Raw genomic sequence first — 21,540 nt, 5'->3', positions numbered from 1 at the left:
CCAGGAACCGCTGTGTTGGCCGTCGACTGGCGCTAGCTGCGCAGCATTTATGCACCGCCGCCGTCAGTGTCAGCCAGTTTGCCGTGGCATACGGAGCTCCATCGCAGTCTTTAACACTGGTACCATGCCGCGACAGCGTGGACGTGAACCGTATGTGCAGTTGACGGACTTTGAGCGAGGGCGTATAGTGGGCATGCGGGAGGCCGGGTGGACGTACCGCCGAATTGCTCAACACGTGGGGCGTGAGGCCCCACAGTACATCGATGTTGTCGCCAGTGGTCGGCGGAAGGTGCACGTGCCCGTCGACCTGGGACCGGACCATAGCGACGCACGGATGCACGCCAAGACCGTAGGATCCTACGCAGTGCCGTAGGGGACCGCACCGCCACTTCCCAGCAAATTAGGGACACTGTTGCTCCTGGGGTATCGGCGAGGACCATTCGCAACCGTCTCCATGAAGCTGGGCTACGGTCCCGCACACCGTTAGGCCGTCTTCCGCTCACGCCCCAACATCGTGCAGCCCGCCTCCAGTGGTGTCGCGACAGGCGTGAATGGAGGGACGAATGGAGACGTGTCGTCTTCAGCGATGAGAGTCGCTTCTGCCTTGGTGCCAATGATGGTCGTATGGTCGTATGCGTGTTTGCCGCCATGCAGGTGAGCGCCACAATCAGGACTGCATACGACCGAGGCACACAGGGCCAACACCCGGCATCATGGTGTGGGGAGCGATCTCCTACACTGGCCGTACACCACTGGTGATCGTCGAGGGGACACTGAATAGTGCACGGTACATCCAAACCGTCATCGAACCAATCGTTCTACCATTCCTAGACCGGAAAGGGGACTTGCTGTTCCAACAGGACAATGCACGTCCGCATGTATCCCGTGCCACCCAACGTGCTCTAGAAGGTGTAAGTCAACTACCCTGGCCAGCAAGATCTCCGGATCTGTCCCCCATTGAGCATCTTTGGGACTGGATGAAGCGTCGTCTCACGCGGTCTGCACGTCCAGCACGAATGCTGGTCCAACTGAGGCGCCAGGTGGAAATGGCATGGCAAGCCGTTCCACAGGACTACATCCAGCATCTCTACGATCGTCTCCATGGGAGAATAGCAGCCTGCGTTGCTGCGAAAGGTGGATATACACTGTACTAGTGCCGACATTGTGCATGCTCTGTTGCTTGTGTCTATATGCCTGTGGTTCTGTCAATGTGATCATGTGATGTATCTGACCCCAGGAATTTGTCAATAAAGTTTCCCCTTCCTGGGACAATGAATTCACGGTGTTCTTATTTCAATTTCAAGGAGTGTATATCTGCTCCTGGGTTTGCCTCACACTCCACAACCTGATTTCGGAACCTCTGCCTGACCACAATAACTGGAATCTTCCTGTACCTCACGGCGTTTTGCAAGTATACTGCTCCCTTTTGTGATTCCTGAGCCGAGTATTAGTTATTACTTCCTAAAATTTATTGGAGGTTTCAGACTTTTTTCTTTCTCCTTCCTACTGTACCAAGCGCATATCCCCCTGCAGTCCTTTCTTCTCTTCCATTCCAAAACCCCATTAATACAAGATGTCCATTACCCTTTACATACTCAATTACCCATTCAGTATCCTCAAATACTTTCTCTATTTCTACATCTTCTGCTTTGTGTGTCGAGCTGCATACCTGAACTGTTGCTGTCCGTGTGGGCTTGCTTTCTATTCTGATGAGAACAACCGTGACGCTCCAACTGTTAACAGTAATTCCCTCTCCGTCCTACATTCCAATTCATGACGAATCCTTTTACAAAAAAAATGGCTCTGAGCGCTATGGGACTCAACTGCTGAGGTCATTAGTCCCCTAGAACTTAGAACTAGTTAAACCTAAGGACAACACAAACATCCATGCCCGAGGCAGGATTCGAACCTGCGACCGTAGCGGTCTTGCGGTTCCAGACTGCAGCGCCTTTAACCGCACGGCCACTTCGGCCGGCGAATCCTTTTACAGTTACACCATTTTCTGCTACTGCTATATTATCCTATACTCGTCTCACCAAAATCCCTGTCTCCTTTCTACTTCACTTGACAGACCCCACTATATCCACATTTCCCATTTCAGGTGTTCTATCTTCTCTACCATGTGACATTTCATGCCTCAACTCACACAACATAAGGTTTTCGTTTGTCATTCAACCTTTTCTCGTCGTCTCCACCTCCCTGGCAATACCCTCCCAGGGATCCATGTGAGGGACCAGTCCGGAATCTTTTTGCCAATGGAGGATTCACCACATGTCCTGTCGATACATACAGTCGATACCGTTCATAGCGACATAACTTTGACGACTATTTGGCTATACCAGCGATGTCTGATGGTCCCATCTAAGCCCCAGATGAACGATATATTTAAAAAGTCGCTCAAGTCGCAACTTACCGTATGAAATGGCGTATTTTTATTTGATTTTCGGTGAAATGTATCGGCTGTAATGTCCAATCTTCATTTTTGTTCGTTACGTACTTGGGGATGTAACGCCTATTTTCAAACTCTTGTTTTCGCAGAGCCTTCACTTCAGATCAAGGATCACCGTGAATACATCGTCGAATGCAAAATGACTACGCACGTCTTATATGCAAAAAGCAAACAAATACAACCCATTACCTTAAGTAGGACGGTATAGTCGAGTCCGTGTTGCTGCAGTGCATTTGAAGTTGAAGCAACTGGTTACAAAAGTTAACTACGCTGTCTCTGCTGTCACCATAAAACGTTTGAAAAAATAATACACAGTGGAATATAATTTTGTAAGAACAGAAATGGATAAATAGTGTACTCGTTATTGACACTTTGTAGTTACGTGTATTAAGTATTTTCAATGTTTGAGGCACAGTACATTACATTTGTAGGACATTTTAAAAAGAAACACAGGAGAAAGTGCAGGCCTTCGCGTAATTTATGTGTAGAATACTGCGTATTTCATCTTGGCCCTGTTCACTAAATTTTATAATGCAGTAACTGAAACGAAGGTGTGTCATTCATGGCTATCATACCACACAGCGCGTACTGCAAGCTTTAAACGTGCTCAATACTTCATCTCGTTCATTATCCAAGACCATGTTCGACTGAACGTGTCGCATTGTTGCTACTGCGTTCCTCACTTAATAAAGATTTTTGCATTTTCATGGTATTTTATTGCTTTACTAGCTGTTTGCTTGGTTCCGTGTTGCGCCATCGGTATGTTTACATACTTATAGGGCAGAAGGCGTCCGACGATTCTCGACAGTAGAAGAACGACGCCCGTGGCTCAGCACTGTACAGGCACGTCATTGCCAGAGTGCGTGACTGCTGCTGTGGATTCGTAGCGTCTGCTGAAAGGAACAGTGATGCCGCGAGTGTACGTAATGGAAGAGTGCGCTCAGACGGAAATGTCTTCATTAAGAGCGTGGCGCAGTTCAAGAGAAACGCAGAGGTTTGCAGGTAGCGTTAGAAAGAGCAGTCGCAGTAGTAAAGGGTGTGAGGGCAGCGCGTAATGTGGTGAACGACAGTAAGAGAGCCAGACGGAGTGGTGAGAAAATTATGAGGAAGAAAACAGTGTCCCGTAGACGTTGATAAGTGTTCACCGGAAAAAAAGTTCTCGGGATATTATGACGTTAAAATAGGAATAACCATTCTTCGAAAGCCTTACAACTGGGTGAATCAGGATGCAGACATTAACTTCACGTGGAAACGAACCGCTTTCTGGAAAGTTTTGAATATGGGGGTCCGTTTTGAAGTATAAATAGACGAACATCTCTGGTTGAGAGCGAGGACATTGTGGCGTGGCGTGCACGCCGTTTTAGGACTCTGAGAGGAAACGAGGAAGGTACGAAGAAAGCCGTCGTGTATACTTATGAAAGACGGGCGCGTAGACACCATACTGTCGCTGAATGTTGGCAGCAGAGAGGCGTACCAGGCGTGCGGAAAAGTGAAAGTTGTGGACAAGCAGCTGTAGGGGTTCATGCGGGAGGAGAAATGAGGTTCATTGAAGGGTGCAGAGCTCATTTGAGATTTATGATCAACGTCGGAAGATTATCACAACGAAAGGAACAGCGACAATTACACAAAATGGTTGCAAGAGCCTCTAACACCAAATTTTCCACACGGAAGTACTGTGGTATTTGACAATGCACTCTACCATTTTGTCCACAAAAACAAAGCGGCCTAACACATCTACTCGTGAAGCAGATGTACAGTCGTGCTCAAAAGTATCCGAACGACCTGAATTGCATTTCGCCTGACTTGCATGCAACCCGCATAACACAGCTGTCTAGCAGGTCCTCTAATCGCTCCTTAGTACAGTCGTTTGATTATTGAAAATGGTTCCAACGAGTCACCATTAGAAAACACTGCTCTGTATGGCAATAACTCAAGATGTAAAGTAATACCACGATACTAGAAATATCAAGGAACACCTAGCGCCAAGATACACCCTTTGTATATTTTTTTTTATTTTGTGTAGCTCTAAAAACAAAGAATAATTGTGGCACAAACACGAGTTGAGAAGAGCTTGTGGAAGAGAAGGTCCAATAAAATTCGCAGTGAAAAATGTAGACTCCATAGAATCAGCTTTTCAGATGTTTCTTAGGAGAAACATTGTTGATGTAATTCTAAAGTGGACTAACAAAGAGGGTAGTCTTGTTTACGGTACTAGATGGAAACCAGTAGATGCCATTGAACTGAAGTGCTTTATCGGTGTCTTGATCCTAGTAGGTGCTTACAAGGCCCATAATGAAGCAGTTACACATCATGGTAGATCCATTTTTAGTGAAACAATGGCCAGAAATCGCTTTACGCAAATTTCAAGGTGCATCCGATTTGATGATGCAGTTGCGAGACGTCACAACTGTGCCCCTGACAAGTTGGCTCCCGTTAGAGAAATATTTGAAATGTGGCTACACACATTTCAAGAAGCATATGTTCCTCACAGCAACGTAACAATTGATGAACAACTTGTGGCATTTCGTGGTAGATGTCCATTTCGGCAATATATTCCTTCAAAACCAGGGAAATATGGGTTGAAATTATGGGCTGTATGTGATAGTGCAATGTCTTACGTTCTCAGTCTCCAAGTTTACACTGGTCGACAAGAAAATGAATCTCGTGAAGTTAGTCAAGGCAAGAGAGTTGCTTTAGATATGGTGAAAGGCTTAGAAAACAGTGGCAGAAATGTAACAACTGACCATTTTTTCACTAGCCTTAGTTTGGCGGGAGGACTTCTGAATATCAATCTCACACACTTAGGAACAATTAGAAAAAATAAAGAACTACCACCCGCTTTCACTCAGAGCAAAGGTCGAGTCAAATATTCATCTATTTTTGGATTCCAAGAGCATGCTTCAATTTTTTCATATTGTCCGAAAAAGGGAAAAGTTGTAACTTTGCTCAGTACAATGCATTCAAGGAAGGAAGTGGAAGATCGTGAAGAATGCAAGACAGTAATGATTCTGTATTATAATGAAACAAAATCAGGAGTAGATACCATGGACAAGCTGGTTAGAAGGTACACTACAAAGAGGATGAGCAGAAGGTGGCCAATGGTATTATTTTAAAACATGATTCATATCAGTGCACTGAATGCATTTATCGTATGGCTACATCTTACACCAGACTAGGCAGAAAGGACCAACAACAGGAGACGGGCATTTCTCATAGAATCAGGAAAGCAGCTCGTCCGTGGAAAGCCAGACAAAATTATTTCCTCAGTGCTTCCAGAAAAAAAAAGAGGAAGGTGTCCGTTCTGTAAAAGGTCTGAGGATAGAAAATTCACCGATAAATGTTCAAAATGTGGATGTTCTGTGTGTAAAAACCACTCTGTAATTTATTGCTGTAAGTGTAATGCATCATAAATATCAATTCGGAATTTAATCAAAACATATTTGTAGCTTCATGAGAATCGTTTGTAAATTTTACGGAAATAACGAAGAACAATTTCGGGACGAAAACCGACGAGTAAAATTGCCATCCTTAGATCATCTACATACATAGGCCATAGTGCCGCTACACGCAGTGCACTGTTATTTAGTCGTGGACACATCTGAGGATCCCCCCAGGGGATCCACAACTCTTTTGTGGACACGTGCGTAGCGAGCGCGGGACCCCGAGCTAATGTGGCCCTCCTTCCTTTCCGGGCTGCATACCTTCCCTTCCCTTTCCGCATCCCTCCCCGTCCCCCCTCTTCGCCCCCCCCCCCTCACCTCTGGCTCTTTCCTTCCCTTTCTCCCCCTCTGGGAGTATGGTTTGTGCCTACGTCCGGAGACGGACGCTCGAAACTGTTCCAAATTCCTTGCTTTTACACTTGCAAGTCCTCGTCCTTCCTCTGTCCTTCTCTTTTCCTTCCCTCTTCTCCTTGCCCTTTTCTCCGCTGCGGCGTTTGAGACCCCCTTTTCTTTCCTTTCCCTTTCTCCTTTTTCCTCCCTGTGCGTGTCTGAAGGCCGACCCACGCACTTCCATGCGTAGCCGGTGACGGGGTAACGCGTAATTCCCCGCCCCGGGTAGACAGGTAGGACACGTACGTACCCCCTGGTAACGGCCAGGCCCAGGGAGGGGTGATTACCCGAGCTGATACCTTCCGAAAGTGCCGATTGGTCCCTCCGTCCGTTTGTCGGGAGGTGTGACCTGAGGTGTGAACAATCACCTAAGGCGGGTGTGCCCTCGGTGAGGGCCCCCACAAGGGAGGAGCGCGCCATCGGTGACGCCGGTAATCAGGGGGGATTCTTCCGCAATGGTTTCCTCACCTTCCACTATGTCTGCTCACAAACGTAAGTTCACTGAGTCTCAGCCATAGACGGTTCTTCCATCGTTGCCACAGTTCCTTGTTGTTTCTCGGTCTGACGAAGGTCACGACTTTTCCACGGTCAACCCTTTCATTATTCAGAAAGGTGTCGACGCAATTGCGGGTCCTGTAAAGTCTTGTTCCAGATTACGGAATGGCACCCTGTTGTTAGAAACACACAGTGCCCTCCAGGCTCAAAAATTGCTGCGTACTTCTCTGCTCCACACCTTCCCTGTCCGGGTGGAACCGCACCGTACCTTAAATTCCTCGCGTGGAGTCGTTTATACACGCTCCCTCGATGGATTGTCTGACGAAGAAATTCAGCACTATCTGTCTGACCAAGGCGTCACGGCTGTTCATCGGGTTATGAAAAGGGTTGACTCGAACATCATTCCAACCCGCACTGTCTTCTTGACATTTGACAAAGTTCAACTCCCATCAAAAATCAAAGCAGGCTACGAGATAATTTCCGTTCGCCCTTATGTCCCAAACCCTACGCGTTGCTATCGATGTCAGCGGTTCAATCACACCAGCCAGTCCTGTTCCAATCCGGCCAAATGTGTTACGTGTGGCAAGGATGCCCATGAGGGTGCTTGTCCACCTCCATCCCCTCGCTGCATCAACTGTATGGGTGACCACGCTGCTTCCTCTCGAGATTGCCCCGTTTTTAAGGACGGAAAGCTGATCCAGGAAATAAGAGTGAAGGAAAAGGTGTCGACCTTTGCTGCTCGAAAGTTACTCGCCAGTCGACAGCCCACCGTGCCTCAGAAAGGAAAATACAGCACTTTTTTTGCTTCTCCTCGGCCAACAAAGGAGGCGGCCACGCAGACTTGCGACCTCACATTTAGTACCACGGTCGTCAGATCGGCCAGCGCAAAGATCGCCCGTTCAACCTCACCTCTTTCGCCTGCCCACTCTATGGCTCACCCTTCGTTGGGTTCTGCTAAATCTCGAGCCCAAAAGTCAGACGCCAAGTCTTCAAAAAAAGAGCATTCTCGTGAAGAGTTTTTACGTACTACAACTTCACAACCATCGGTTCCTCCTTCATCTAAACATACCTCCAAGAAGGCTACGAAGAAACACAGTTCCTCTCCTTCTCCGCCAAGGCGTGTCCCATCTACAGCACCACCTGGCGGAAATCGCCCTCGGCCATCTTCTGTGTCGCCGAGGCGCACTGTTGGTGGCCGGTCAACTGGCCGATCGTTGGTGGCAGGAGCTGCTCCTGACCAACCTATGGATCAGGATCTTCTGCCTTCGACTGAATGCCATTCCATGCTGTCGGTCGCAAGCTCTGAGCAGTCGTTGAGTTGACAGCACCCTTGGTCACGTTCCTCCATTTTCTGTTCACCCAATGTCCATTATCCACTGGAATATCCGCGGCATTCGCGCCAATCGGGAGGAATTGTCGATCCTCTTACGATCCTACTCACCGGTCATCTACTGTCTTCAGGAAACAAAGCTGCATCCCCATGACCGCTTTGTTCTCCCTCATTTTCAGTCCGTCCGATATGACCTCCCCTCTGTTGAAGGCACTCCAGCCCATGGAGGACTCATGATTCTGCTCCATGATACTCTCCATTATCACCCAATCCCCTTAAACACTTCCTTCCAAGCTGTCGCCGTCCGTCTTTCCCTTTCTGGATACACGTTCTCTCTTTGTACGGTATACATTCCATCGTCTACACCAATGGCACGAGCTGATCTCCTTCATCTTCTTGATCAGCTTCCACCCCCCTATTTGTTGGTTGGGGACTTCAATGCCCACCACCCGCTTTGGGGATCTCCACATCCTTGTCCACGTGGCTCACTATTGCTAGACGTCTTCCACCAAGCGGATCTAGTCTGCCTCAACACTGGGGTCCCCACATTTTTATCTGCCTCCACGGCAAATTTATCCCATTTGGACCTTGCGGTTGGTACTGTTCCGCTAGCTCGGCGCTTCGAATGGTTCGCCATTGATGATACACACTCGAGTGACCACTTTCCATGTGTTCTTCGACTGCAGCCTCAACTGCCATATATGCGCTCGCGACGCTGGAAGTTTGCCCAAGCCGATTGGACACTTTTTTCGTCTCTAGCGACATTCGATGACCGTCGCTTTCCCAGCGTCGACGATGAGGTCACACATTTTACCGACGTTATTCTCACAGCTGCGGAACGTTCAATACCACGCACCTCCGAATTGCCCCGGCGCCCTCCAGTTCCTTGGTGGAACGAGGCATGCCGTGACGCAATACGTGAGCGGCGACGTGCTCTTCGCATTTTCCGTCACCATCCAACTTTGTCCAACTGTATCCGATATAAGCAGCTCCGTGCGCGATGCCGTCGCGTCATCCGCGATAGCAAGAAGGCAAACTGGAAATTCTTTACTAGCTCATTTAACAACTTCACTCCCTCCTCGGAAGTTTGGAGTCGGCTTCGACGGTTCTCAGGCGCGCCTAGTTTCTCCCCGGTCTCTGGGCTCACTGTCGCGCATGATACCTTAGTGGACCCCGTCGCAATTTCTAACTCATTGGGTCAGCACTTTGCTGAGATTTCGAGCTCTTCAAATTACCCGCCAGCGTTTCTCCCGAAGAAACGTGCAGCGGAAGTGCGACATCTTGCTTTCTCCTCTCAAAATCGCGAAAGCTACAATACGGTTTTCTCCATGCGCGAACTCCAACATGCACTCTCTTCTTCTCGCTCTTCCGCCCCAGGACCGGATGGTATCCATGTCCAAATGTTGCTGCATTTATCAACCCATAGCCTGCGTTACCTCCTTCGCCAATATAATCGAATTTGGACCGACAGTATCTTTCCCAGGCGATGGCGGGAAGCTATTGTCGTTCCCGTTCCGAAACCTGGAAAGGACAAACATCTCCCCTCTAGCTATCGCCCCATTTCTCTCACGAGTAGTGTCTGCAAGGTTTTGGAGCGTATGGTGAATTACCGTTTAGCTTGGTGGCTGGAGTCCCGCAGTCTTTTAACACCAGCCCAATGCGGATTCCGAAAGCATCGTTCTGCTGTTGACCATCTTGTTGCTCTCTCCACTTATATCATGAAAAATTTTTTCCGGAAACGCCAAACGGTATCAATATTTTTTGATCTGGAGAGAGCGTACGATACCTGTTGGAGGACAGGCATCCTCCGCACACTGTTCTCTTGGGGCTTTAGAGGCCGGCTGCCCCTTTTTCTTCGCGAATTTATGGCAGAGCGCACATTTAGGGTGCGGGTGAACACTACTCTCTCCCGTACTTTCTCCCAAGAAAACGGGGTACCCCAGGGCTCCGTGCTGAGTGTTGTACTGTTTGCCATCGCCATTAATCCAATTATGGATTGTCTCCTTCCTGATGTCTCGGGCTCCCTCTTTGTGGACGATTTTGCGATCTACTACAGCTCTCAACGGACCAGCCTTCTTGAAAGACGTCTTCAAGGATGTCTCGATCGCCTCCACTCGTGGGGCATCGAAACCGGCTTCCGTTTCTCACCCAGTAAGACCGTTTGTGTTAATTTTTGGCGACGTAAAGAGTTTCTTCCGCCCTCCTTACATCTAGGTCCTGTCAACCTTCCGTTTTCCGACGTCGCTAAATTCTTGGGTCTTATGTTTGACAGAAAACTGTGCTGGTCCTCCCACGTTTCCTATCTTTCGGCTCGCTGTCTGCGTTCCCTTAACACCCTCCGTGTCCTGAATGGTACCTCTTGGGGAGCGGACCGAGTGGTCCTTCTCCGCCTCTATCGCGCCTTAGTGCGCTCGAAATTGGATTATGGAAGCATAGTCTACTCCTCTGCTCGGCCGTCTATTCTTCGGCGTCTCGACTCTATCCACCACCGTGGATTACGTTTAGTGTCTGGAGCTTTTTACACCAGCCCTGTGGAAAGCCTTTATGCTGAGACTGCTGAACCTCCGCTGTCCAATCGGCGGGCAGTCCTTCTGAGTCGTTATGCTAGCCATCTGTCTTCCATGCCTGCTAATCCAGCCCATAACCTTTTTTTCGACGCCTCCTTTGATGTCGGGTATGCAGGCCGCTCCTCCTCCCTACTACCCCCGGGAGTCCGCTTCCGTCAACTGCTCCATTCTCTTTCCTTCCGCTTTCCTAAAACCTTCTTGACAACTTGGGGTACAGCACCGCCTTGGCTCCGTCCCCGGATCGACTTGCTCAGAGACCTATGTCAATTTCCCAAGGATGGTACCCCTACACTTGTTTACCGTCGGGCATTTGCTGCTCTATGTGCACAAATGACGGAAGCCACATTTATTTACACCGATGGCTCGAAAACATCGTTAGGTGTAGGGAGTGCCTATATTGTTGGCGACACCCCAAATCACTTTCGGCTTCCCGACCAGTGTTCGGTTTATACTGCGGAGCTTTACGCTGTTCTCCAGGCTGTCCACTACATCCGCCGCCATCAGCGGATACAGTACGTAATCTGCTCAGATTCTCTCAGCTCTCTCCTAAGTCTCCAAGCTCTTTACCCTGTGCACCCTCTGGTCCACCGGATTCAGGACTGTCTGCGCTTGCTCCACCTGGGGGGCGTCTCAGTGGCGTTCCTCTGGCTCCCGGGACACGCTGGTATCTGTGGAAATGAGGCGGCCGATATAGCGGCCAAGGCTGCAGTCTCTCTTCCTCGGCCAGCTCTTCAGTCTCTTCCGTTTACCGATCTACGGAGCGGTTTATGTCGCCAAGTTACTCATTTATGGCATGCGCATTGGTCAACACTTCCCCACAATAAATTGCGGGAAGTGAAAGCCCTTCCTTGCGCTTGGACCTCTTCCTCCCGAACGCGTCGTCGGGAGGAGGTAATTTTAGCTCGACTCCGGATAGGGCACTGTCTTTTTAGTCATCGACATCTTTTAAGCGGTGATCCTCCCCCACTCTGTCCCCACTGCTCTCAGCTGTGGACGGTCAGACACCTTTTAATTGAATGCCCCTATTTTAATCCGTTACGCTCCCGTCTACAGCTATCGCCTGATCTATCGTCGATTTTAGCAGATGACACGCGCTCAGCTGACCGCGTTCTACAGTTTATTAGTGACAGTGAAATGACGTCAGTCATTTGAAGCTTTTTTTTTGGGGGGCAACCAACCCCTTTCTATAGTGGACTTTTAAGCATTCCTTCTGCCTTTAGTTTCTCAAATTTTCTGACTTTGTTTCCATTGCTGCTGATTTTAAATTTCGTTTTTTTCCTGTTTTCTACGTCACGGGCTGGGCGCTAATGACCATAGAAGTTTTGCGCCCTAAAACCACAAACAAAAAAAAAAAAAACATCTGAGGATGACTCGCTGAAGAAGAGGCTCCAGTCAGATGACACAGCGGTCACCCATGGACAAAGCATGGATCCTATGATCTTATAATTCAAGTTTCCTTATGAAATTCGAGTCTCATCTTTATCTACCATAATAATAAAAGCAGAAGAAATGAATTAAAATCTGTGCCACGGCCAGGACTTGAACTCAGGTCTCCTTGTTTACTAGACAGAAATGGTAGCCATTAGACGACACTTGGCAGTAGTGGAGTGGTGGTGTAATTGCTAGCATTCTTATCTAGCAAGGAAGGAGATCTGTGTTGAAGTCCTGGCTGTAGCATGAATTTTAATTGATTTTTTCAGCTTCCATCATTATCATAGATAAAGATGAGACTGAAATGTCTGGACGAAAATTTAATTACAAGATATGCAGATCACGTAACATCCAATGCTGGGGTGCTATTCCAGTGCCAGAGAACCTTGGGGATAGTGATGACCTAAGAAGGGAAAAAACGAGCTGAGGATGTGAACTGAAGTTTGTGTTGGGGAGGGCAGGCATTCGACGTGGGCAGTCCATGCTGCTATGTTAGCTGTAGTGCTGCGGTAGTACGATAGTTAGCGCTCCTGCTTAGCAAGCAAGGAGACTCTGGTTCATGTCCTGACCATGGCAAAAACTGTCATTCGTTTCCGCAGTTTCCATTGTTATTGTAAATACCCTATGAGCCAAATATATTTGATCACACACTTTTGTGCGTATTAGACTCTTTTGTGCGTATTTTTCAATGAGTTATTCCCAAATGTGTCCATCACTAAATGACAGGGCTTTGCAGACAGTGGAGCAATAGTCGATGTGTGTAATTTGCCGAAACTAGTTGTCTGCACACTGACATTAACCGTATCCGTCGGCCCGTTTACATTTTCGCACGCGACGACCTGAATGGCTAACTTCAATGCGAATTAACTCGGCAGTGAGGCAACTTACCGAATTTTTTTACCAGCAATTAATTCTCTGCAACCCCCTAACACGCATTTCAAACTGTTTTTGACCACGGTGCACACATTTATTTCGATCTGGACAAATAAACATATCCAGCAGGTAGATTAAATGGTTCAAATGGCTCTGAGTACTATGGGACTTAACATCTGAGGTCATCAGTCCCCTAAGAACTACTTAAACCTAACTAACCTAAGGACATCTCACACATCCAAGCCCGAGGCAAGATTCGAACCTGCGACCGTAGCAGCAGCGCGGTTCCAGACTGAAACGCCTAGAACCGCTCGGCCACAATGGCCGGCTCAGGAAGATTATATTATTCATATTCAGAGATCGCTCTTCTGCTGACAGGGCAGGGAACCGTGAGATGATATGGATTGAGAGTAACTACAGAAACGGCTACGACAAATAAGATTAGGGCAAACTTGACATCAAACTTGGAGACAATGCAGAGGACAAAACGTGGGAATTCTACTACTTGGGAACAAAATAATCCATGACGGACGAAGCACGGAAGACAGAAAAAGCGCAGACAAAGAGGGCACTGGAGAGCAAAGGAAGCCTTCCAGTATGAAACGTCGGCCTCAATATCAGGAAGAAATTTCTCAGACGTACGTCTGGAGCACAGCGTTGTTTGGTAGAACATCATGGACCGCGGGAAAACCGGAAAAGATGAGAATCGAAGCGTTGGAGATGGGGTGCTACTGAAGAATGCTGAAAATTAGATGGAACAATAAGGTAGGGAATGAGGAGGTTCTCCGCAGAATAGGCGAAGAGAGGAACATATGGAAAAACTGACAAGGTGAAGGGACAGGCCGATGGGATGTATGGAAAGACATCAGGGAATACCTTTCTTGGTGGTAGAGGGAGCTGTGGAGGGTAAAAACTTTTAGGTACTATTAAAGTGAATAAAATTCCCATTTGTTAAGAGGAATTTGGTTATGATTTCATCAGTTACTCCGTGGCAACTACTTTCATGCTTACATAGTGTGATTACATGTGTTAATGTTCTTGATGAATCGCTAATAAATAAAATAAAATCTTAAGAATATTCTTTGAAAACAAATGGTTCAATAATAGCGTAGGCTTCAGCGGCCAGAGTAAAAGTTTTCTGGGTATGTTAACGCGTCATAGTGTATAAGAAAACTACTGCTGGAGAAAAACCAACGTTTCGGCCAAGACCCAGAAGAAGGCCGCTGGAACCGTGGCCGAAACATTGGTTTTTCTCCAGGAGCAGTAGTTTTATAGATTATGGTGCGGTACCATACCCAGAAAACCTTTATGTTGTTATCGGATATTGTTAGGAAACTGTTGTATCTACCACTTTAGGGATTTGATTTAAATTGTCTGAATCGCTGCGTTGTTACTGCTCAGAGCAGTTTCGAGTATTCCTCGCACCTGCCGTGCATCCAATAGAATTAAGGGCCAACAGAAAACCCGCTGTTGGTATGCTACCGGCCAGACTAATCAGCTCGGCGGGTCTGCCGCATTTTCAGGAGTATGCCGCAGACAGGCAGCACGCTAAAAGCCATCCTAATGGTGAAGGCTCATTACGAACGCGACAATGGTAAACGAACAATAAACGATTTAAATACTTCTTCAGATTGGTGTTTGGTATCGGTCTTTATCTATCGATAAAATAATACGGACTGTTTCTGTTTAGTGGACGGGCAAAAGAAATCCTTTTTGCTTCTTTTTCACCCTTCTAATAGTTCGTTCACTCTTCATCCATACTTACAAATGGGAAAGTAACTCCTTCTGTCACCGTTTCACATTCACCCCATGAAAGAATTACGATGAAATTTGGTATGGAGGTAGCCTTAACCACGAGGAAAAACACAACCAACTTTCAGAGCTGTTTCCTGCGACATATTTTTTGATTTGGAGAATATTACGTGAATTAGGCAAAATATTTACTCTTTGTCAAAGCTATTTACTCTTTGACTTTTGAACTTTCGTATTTTTGGCAACGCATTTATTGGTTGGTATGTTCTATTTCATACGATTCAATGCAATGAATTTAATGGTTACGTTGGTTTGGTGCATAAGTTCACAGTACTTTTGTATACGTTTAATAAACGATACACATATGCTTGAGAGAGGTTTCAGTGCTCAATAATATGTTCTTCTTCACTGTTTATAATTCTTCTAAAGCTGGGTTGACTTTCATAACCCTCGACTAGGAGTTATGTCATGTAGAGTCGAGGAACTCAGCGAGCCATGATCGGAGTACATTTTCATCCAGAAGGCTCTACCTTAGAGAGCGGAAGAGGTGAAAATTTGAGGGCGCAAGATCAAATGGATATGGTGGGTCCAGAATGACTTCCCAACGGATCTCCTCTAAAGTCTTCTTTTTTCAGTCGAGCAGAATGTGTGCGGGCGTTATCCTGAAGTGGCGTCACTTCACGCTGTCTTCCTGGTAATTGTTTTTGGACTGCGTCTGCAAGACGTCTCAGTTGTTGACAATAAATGTCAACACTGATGGATACACCTCATAGAAGCAATTCGTAGTACACCACACTGTCCTTGTCCCACCAGATGCGTGACGTCATCTTTTGTCTTTGTACGGAGAGTTCTGCATTTTGCTTGGATTCAACCATTCCTTTTTGTTTTTCTTCCTTCTGTTAGCATAAAGACTGGCAATGGCAAGGGAAGCCTTTCTGAAACAGAGAAATTTGTTAACATCGAGTATAGATTTAAGTGTTAGGAAGTCGTTTCTGAAAGTATTTGTATGGAGTGTACCCATGTCTGGATCTGAAATATGGACGATGACTAGTGTAGGCAAGAAGAGAATAGAAACTTTCCAAGATGTGGTGTTACAGAAGAATGCTGAAGATTATATGGGTAGATCTCGTAACTATTGAGGTGGTACTGAATAGAATTGGGGAGAAGAGGAGTTTGTGGCACAACTTGACTAAAAGAAGGGATCAGTTGGTCGTACAAGTTCTGAGACATCAAGGGATCACCAATTTAGTACTAGAGATCAGCGTGGAGGGTAAAAATCGTAGAGGGAGACCAAGAGATGAATAGACTAAGGAGATTCAGAAGGATTATTCCAATAGTTACAAGGAAATGAAGAAGCTTGCTCAGGATAGAGTAGCATGGAGGACTGCATCAACCCATTATCTGGACTGAAGAACACAGAGACAACAGCATAAAGACACCATTTCTCGTCACCAGTAACGTTAAGGGATAGGAATGGTTGGTGTTGTTCACGAGCCGATTGATGACGAGCAGGCATAGATGCACATATGGTCACCTGCTGATTTTTGTGATTTTGGCTTAGAGTATGCCGTACACCTATACCCGATTTTTGTACCTTACCTATTGCGTGTAAATGTCGCACGATGGTGTAATCGTGACAGTTCATCACACGTGCCAGTTCTCGAGTACAATGAAGGGGATCACGGTGGATTAATGAGTTTTAACGATTTTCATCAGACACGAAAGTCTTCCTGCTCGTGGGGAGCCACTAATGATAAAACGGCCTTCCTGAGAGGAGAAAACCTTTTTCTTGCCCTGATCTGCCCAGGCGCATTATCCTCACTTGTTTCTTTTTTTTTTTTTTTTTTTTTTTTTTTTGTCATCTGTCTACTGACTGGTTTGATGCGGCCCGCCACGAATTCCTTTCCTGTGCTAACCTCTTCATCTCAGAGTAGCACTTGCAACCGACGTCCTCAATTATTTGCTTGACGTATTCCAATCTCTGTCTTCCTCTACAGTTTTTGGCCTCTACAGCTCCCTCTAGTACCATGGAAGTCATTCCCTCATGTCTTAGCAGATGTCCTATCATCCTGTCCCTTCTCCTTATCAGTGTTTTCCACATATTCCTTTCCTCTCCGATTCTGCGTAGAACCTCCTCATTCCTTACCTTATCGGTCCACCTAATTTTCAACATTCGTCTATAGCACCACATCTCAAATGCTTCGATTCTCTTCTGTTCCGGTTTTCCCACAGTCCATGTTTCACTACCATACAATGCTGTACTCCAGACGTACATCCTCAGAAATTTCTTCCTCAAATTAAGGCCGGTATTTGATATTAGTAGACTTCTCTTGGCCAGAAATGCCTTTTTTGCCATAGCGAGTCTGCTTTTGATGTCCTCCTTGCTCCGTCCGTCATTGGTTATTTTACTGCCTAGGTAGCAGAATTCCTTAACTTCATTGACTTCGTGACCATCGATTCTGATAAGTTTCTCGCTGTTCTCATTTCTACTACTTCTCATTACCTTCGTCTTTCTCCGATTTACTCTCAAACCATACTGTGTACTCATTAGACTGTTCATTCCGTTCAGCAGATCATTTAATACTTCTTCACTTTCACTCAGGACAGCAATGTCACCAGCGAATCGTATCATTGATATCCTTTCACCTTGTATTTTAATTCCACTCCTGAACCTTTCTTTTATTTCCATCATTGCTTCCTCGATGTACAGATTGAAGAGTAGGGGCGAAAGGCTACAGCCTTGTCTTACACCCTTCTTAATACGAGCACTTCGTTCTTGATCGTCCACTCTTATTATTCCCTCTTGGTTGTTGTACATATTGTATATGACCCGTCTCTCCCTATAGCTTACCCCTACTTTTTTCAGAATCTCGAACAGCTTGCACCATTTTATATTATCGAAAGCTTTTTCCAGGTTGACAAATCCTATGAATGTGTCTTGATTTTTCTTTAGCCTAGCTTCCATTATTATCCTCATATACGGTGCAAATGTTTCTGGCAGCCTCTGCTGTTGCCACCCCTCTACTGAACTCAACCGGAAGATATCTCGGAAAGTTGAGATTTATTCACTCGGTACTCCATTTCCTAGCGTCCACGGCGTCACTCACTATCTCCAAATGACAAAGAGAGAAGCGACAGTGAACTACAAATAAGAATGACAGTCGATAAATGAACACATTGCAAGCTGAATAACAACATGGAAAACAAAAACGCTGCGAACTTATGAACCATCCCAATAGACTCCTGAACATCCTTAATCCTTTCTCCCACACTAATGTTATTAAACCCAAGAGTCTGTGTGCTACGTTTTCGTGACTATACGGCTGAACCGATTCGCATGGTCTTTGGTATGGAAACAGCTTGACTGATGAGAAGGCTGCTGTAGAGAGAAATAAAGAAACGAAAGAAAAAAAACGAACGCTGCACGGGTGAGACAGACAGCAGGACTTTATTTTGCAGCGTGAACCGCGTTAGGTGACGCTGAGACGTGGTGGGCGGCGTCCGCACAGAGCAGTGCTGGGCCGCTCCAGCAGCGCTGCGCGCAGGCCGGACCCCTGGCCGCGGACGCCCTCGGTTAACCCGCCGTGTCTGCTCTGCACTGCTTCCTGGCGCGTACACCACCCTCCGCCCCGCGCCTCGGAGTGGTTCCACCCGTGTCTCCCCAGCAGCCGGCCTCAACGCTTCCCACGCAGCCGTTCGGACGGGACAAAGATGCTTCCGTGAGCATTTCAAACTACCGTAATAAACGAAAGATATGAAATTACAGTAACGAACTCAGATTGAAGAAGAATGTGCGAAGCAAGATTGTCAGGAAGTTTTTGAAAGTAACGAAACAGTAAGAATCGACAGATGTGTTCTGAAATACGTCGGTGCATGCTGTTTTGTAGCAGTTGTTAATTCGAAACCCGTGAACAAAGTTAAGTTAGAGGCGCGTGCTTCCGGCGAACCTCGTGTGTCGGGCGTCCCTGCCCGCGGCCCGGCGCTGCTCTCCCAGCTGACGGCGCGTCGCGCACGCCGCTTAGGCCAGGCCGCACTCGCAGCTGTTTCTCGGGCCGACGCCGTCATATCATCGATAGCATTGGCTACGATACTCTCACGATTCATTCTAGTCTGCGATGGCACGATTCTTACGGAATGCAAAGAGTTGTACATCTTACGCACAGATGACAGGATGTGTCTGAAATTGTCAATGGGGTTAGAATCGAACTGTGTCGTGATAAGATATGCCAGAAATAGTTTATTTATGAGTAAACATGCATATGACGTTACAAGGGTGATTCTCGATTTATACGTGTAATGTTTGTCACAATACTTTCTTTGAACTGTGTTTAGACAAGAAACTTTGATACAGTTATGCAAGTAGTCAGTAATCTAATGCTGTAATGTGCATATTACTCTTGTTATTACCCTAATGTGTGGAAGACCGAGCTTAGCTCTGTTTCTTTTTGTAAAATCGTGTTTTTTGGCAGAAGGTACTTATTCAAATAAAGTTGAAAGCAAACAGTTAACTAAATATAAATTTTCATTTGCGAGATACCAGCGATCAGAAGAAAGCATGTCTAACCTGAAACATACCTAGGATGATTGTTACTATTGGTTGTACGGTAAGTCCAGCGTGTTCGTGTTCGCATAATGTTATACCGCCATCTCACAAAATTTTGATACACCTCTACTGTAACATCCAACAGTAACAAAGATTTACGAAATTGCGTTATAAAATACTTATTGTGTAAAATCTAGTTTTTTCAGGAAGCACACCAATATAGATAAACTTAAAAATCAAAATCCGTATCTAAATATAAAATTTTATCCAAAATGTTAAAGCCGTCCCCAAGAAACACGAAATTCGCGTTTTTATTTTAAAAAAATTCTTTTGTGTAAAGTGAGGTGCTGTAAGGAAAGACACCTATATACAGATAACCATAAAAACCAAAACCTTAACTGCATTCAATATGTACTAACAAAGTTTTACGAGATGGTGGTATAAAAAAATGTGAAATAGCGTTTTTATAATATTAAATTGCGTTTTTACGAATGGAACTATGTAGGATGTATATGTTGTAAAACTGACTTCTTACGAAAGAATGAAACTATGTAGGTGAACTCAAAAAGCAAAAACCAGTCTAAATACAAAATTTCATCCAAATCGTTAGCGCCGTTTTCGAGACACGCGAAATATAGTACATAATCCAAGTGCTATTGGTCGTGTGTAAAGAAGGTGTGTGTGTGTGTGTTTTGCATTGCATCTGCAACAATTAAGAGGTACGTATTTATTCATCATACTTGGATTTCTTCATTTTAATCGTGTGTATAGGAAGCTGTGAACTCGCTGCCTTTCCTTTTCTGTCACCACAAGTTCGTGTATCAGTCGCACAAACTAAGCTGACGTCGGCGCGGTGGCTGACGGTAGCGACAGTAAATGGGAGATGCCTTTACGCCCGTTCCCGTCAGCCACCGCCTAGTGTCAGCTCAGTTTTCGTGAGTAATATTACGGCCCACGAACTTCGTCTGTTTTTTTTTTTTTTTTTTTTTTTTCTTTATTGAATTTCAATTCCCCCCCGAAGGGGACGGGCTGGCAGCAGCTTAGTATGCCGCTCTTCAGCCTACAGACTTTGTGAGAAAGATCAAGAGAAGAAATAATAAAAAAACAGGCGATAAAATCGGAGACAATGAGTAACATGGCGAAAAGAAATCGTGGAACTTAAAACAAAGAACAGAGGGATGATGATGCTAATAAAATACATACGAAGCAGACAGGTAAAACAAAATACAGACAATTAAAAAACACGGCCACAGTCTGGATTCTGTTCGCAAAAGACATAAAATTCACACCTAGCGACAGCATGGTTTCTGTTCGCAACACGAGAAAGACGAACAACATTGAATAGTCACTGGAACACTGCACTAAAAAGTTGGCAAATGTGACATACCACAGTCGAGAGCAGGTGGGGGAAACTGGACAGATGATGGGAAAACAAAAAACGGGGGAAAGGAGAGTAAAAGCGAAGGGGGGAACCGGAAAAGGAGCTGATGGAGGATAAGGACCCATAAGAGGGGTGGGGGGCAGACGCGAGAGGGAGTGGGGTAGGCAGAGGAGGGGAATACAAAAGGACTTGGGGGGGGGGGGAAGGGAGGTAGGGAGAGGTTTAGTGGGGAGAAAACAGGACGGAAGGGGGGAAAGAGGGAGCCCAGGGAAAGGAGAGAGGAAAGGAGGGGGAGTGAGGATCAGATAGGAGGGATAAATGGAGGGAGAGAGGGCATCGTCTGGGAGGGGGAGTTGATGGAAGCCACCTTGGGAAAGGAGATGTAGGGTGTAGAGATGGAGGGTAGGGGGGACACAACGGTGAAGACGTGGCAGGGGGCGGGGATGGGAGAGGAGAGGAGCAACCAGGGGGTGAGGGGCTTCAAGACGGCGGGAGGTGTAGAGGATGCGGATATGTTCGAGGAATAGGAGCAGATGGGGGAAAGGAATGACATCATAGCGGATCCGCGTGGGGGACGGGAGGTGTATACGGAAGGCGAGGCGGAGTGCATGACGCTCAAGGATCTGGAGGGACTTATAGAATTTGGGGGGGGGGGCAGATATCCAGGCAGGACTGGCATAACAGAGGATGGGACGGAGTTCGTCTGTTCGTTCCGAGCTTCCTTTATTCACAGGCATCCTCCACTCGACTGCCATCTGGCGGTCGTAATTATTCGGCACGACTCGGCACGATTCGGAAGCTGCCTTCGAAGCATAGCGTGCTAAGAATCGACGAATCGTTGGAACTCGGAAACACGCAATCGTTGTTACGATTCTTTTGAGAGACGATT

General features: G+C 46.5%; 1 protein-coding gene across 1 annotated transcript in view; it reads left to right on the top strand.

Annotated features, from left to right (window-relative positions):
- The window catches only part of LOC126442700 (nascent polypeptide-associated complex subunit alpha, muscle-specific form-like), a 104,072-nt gene that overhangs the window by 20,557 nt on the left and 61,975 nt on the right, over nucleotides 1–21,540 (top strand). The window lies entirely within an intron of this gene.

This window comes from Schistocerca serialis, unplaced genomic scaffold, assembly GCF_023864345.2.
Source record: "Schistocerca serialis cubense isolate TAMUIC-IGC-003099 unplaced genomic scaffold, iqSchSeri2.2 HiC_scaffold_1401, whole genome shotgun sequence".
In the NCBI taxonomy this organism is placed as follows: Eukaryota; Metazoa; Arthropoda; class Insecta; order Orthoptera; family Acrididae; genus Schistocerca; species Schistocerca serialis.
Note: the sequence above shows the minus strand (reverse complement) of the source record. Positions and strands in the feature narration are given on the sequence as shown.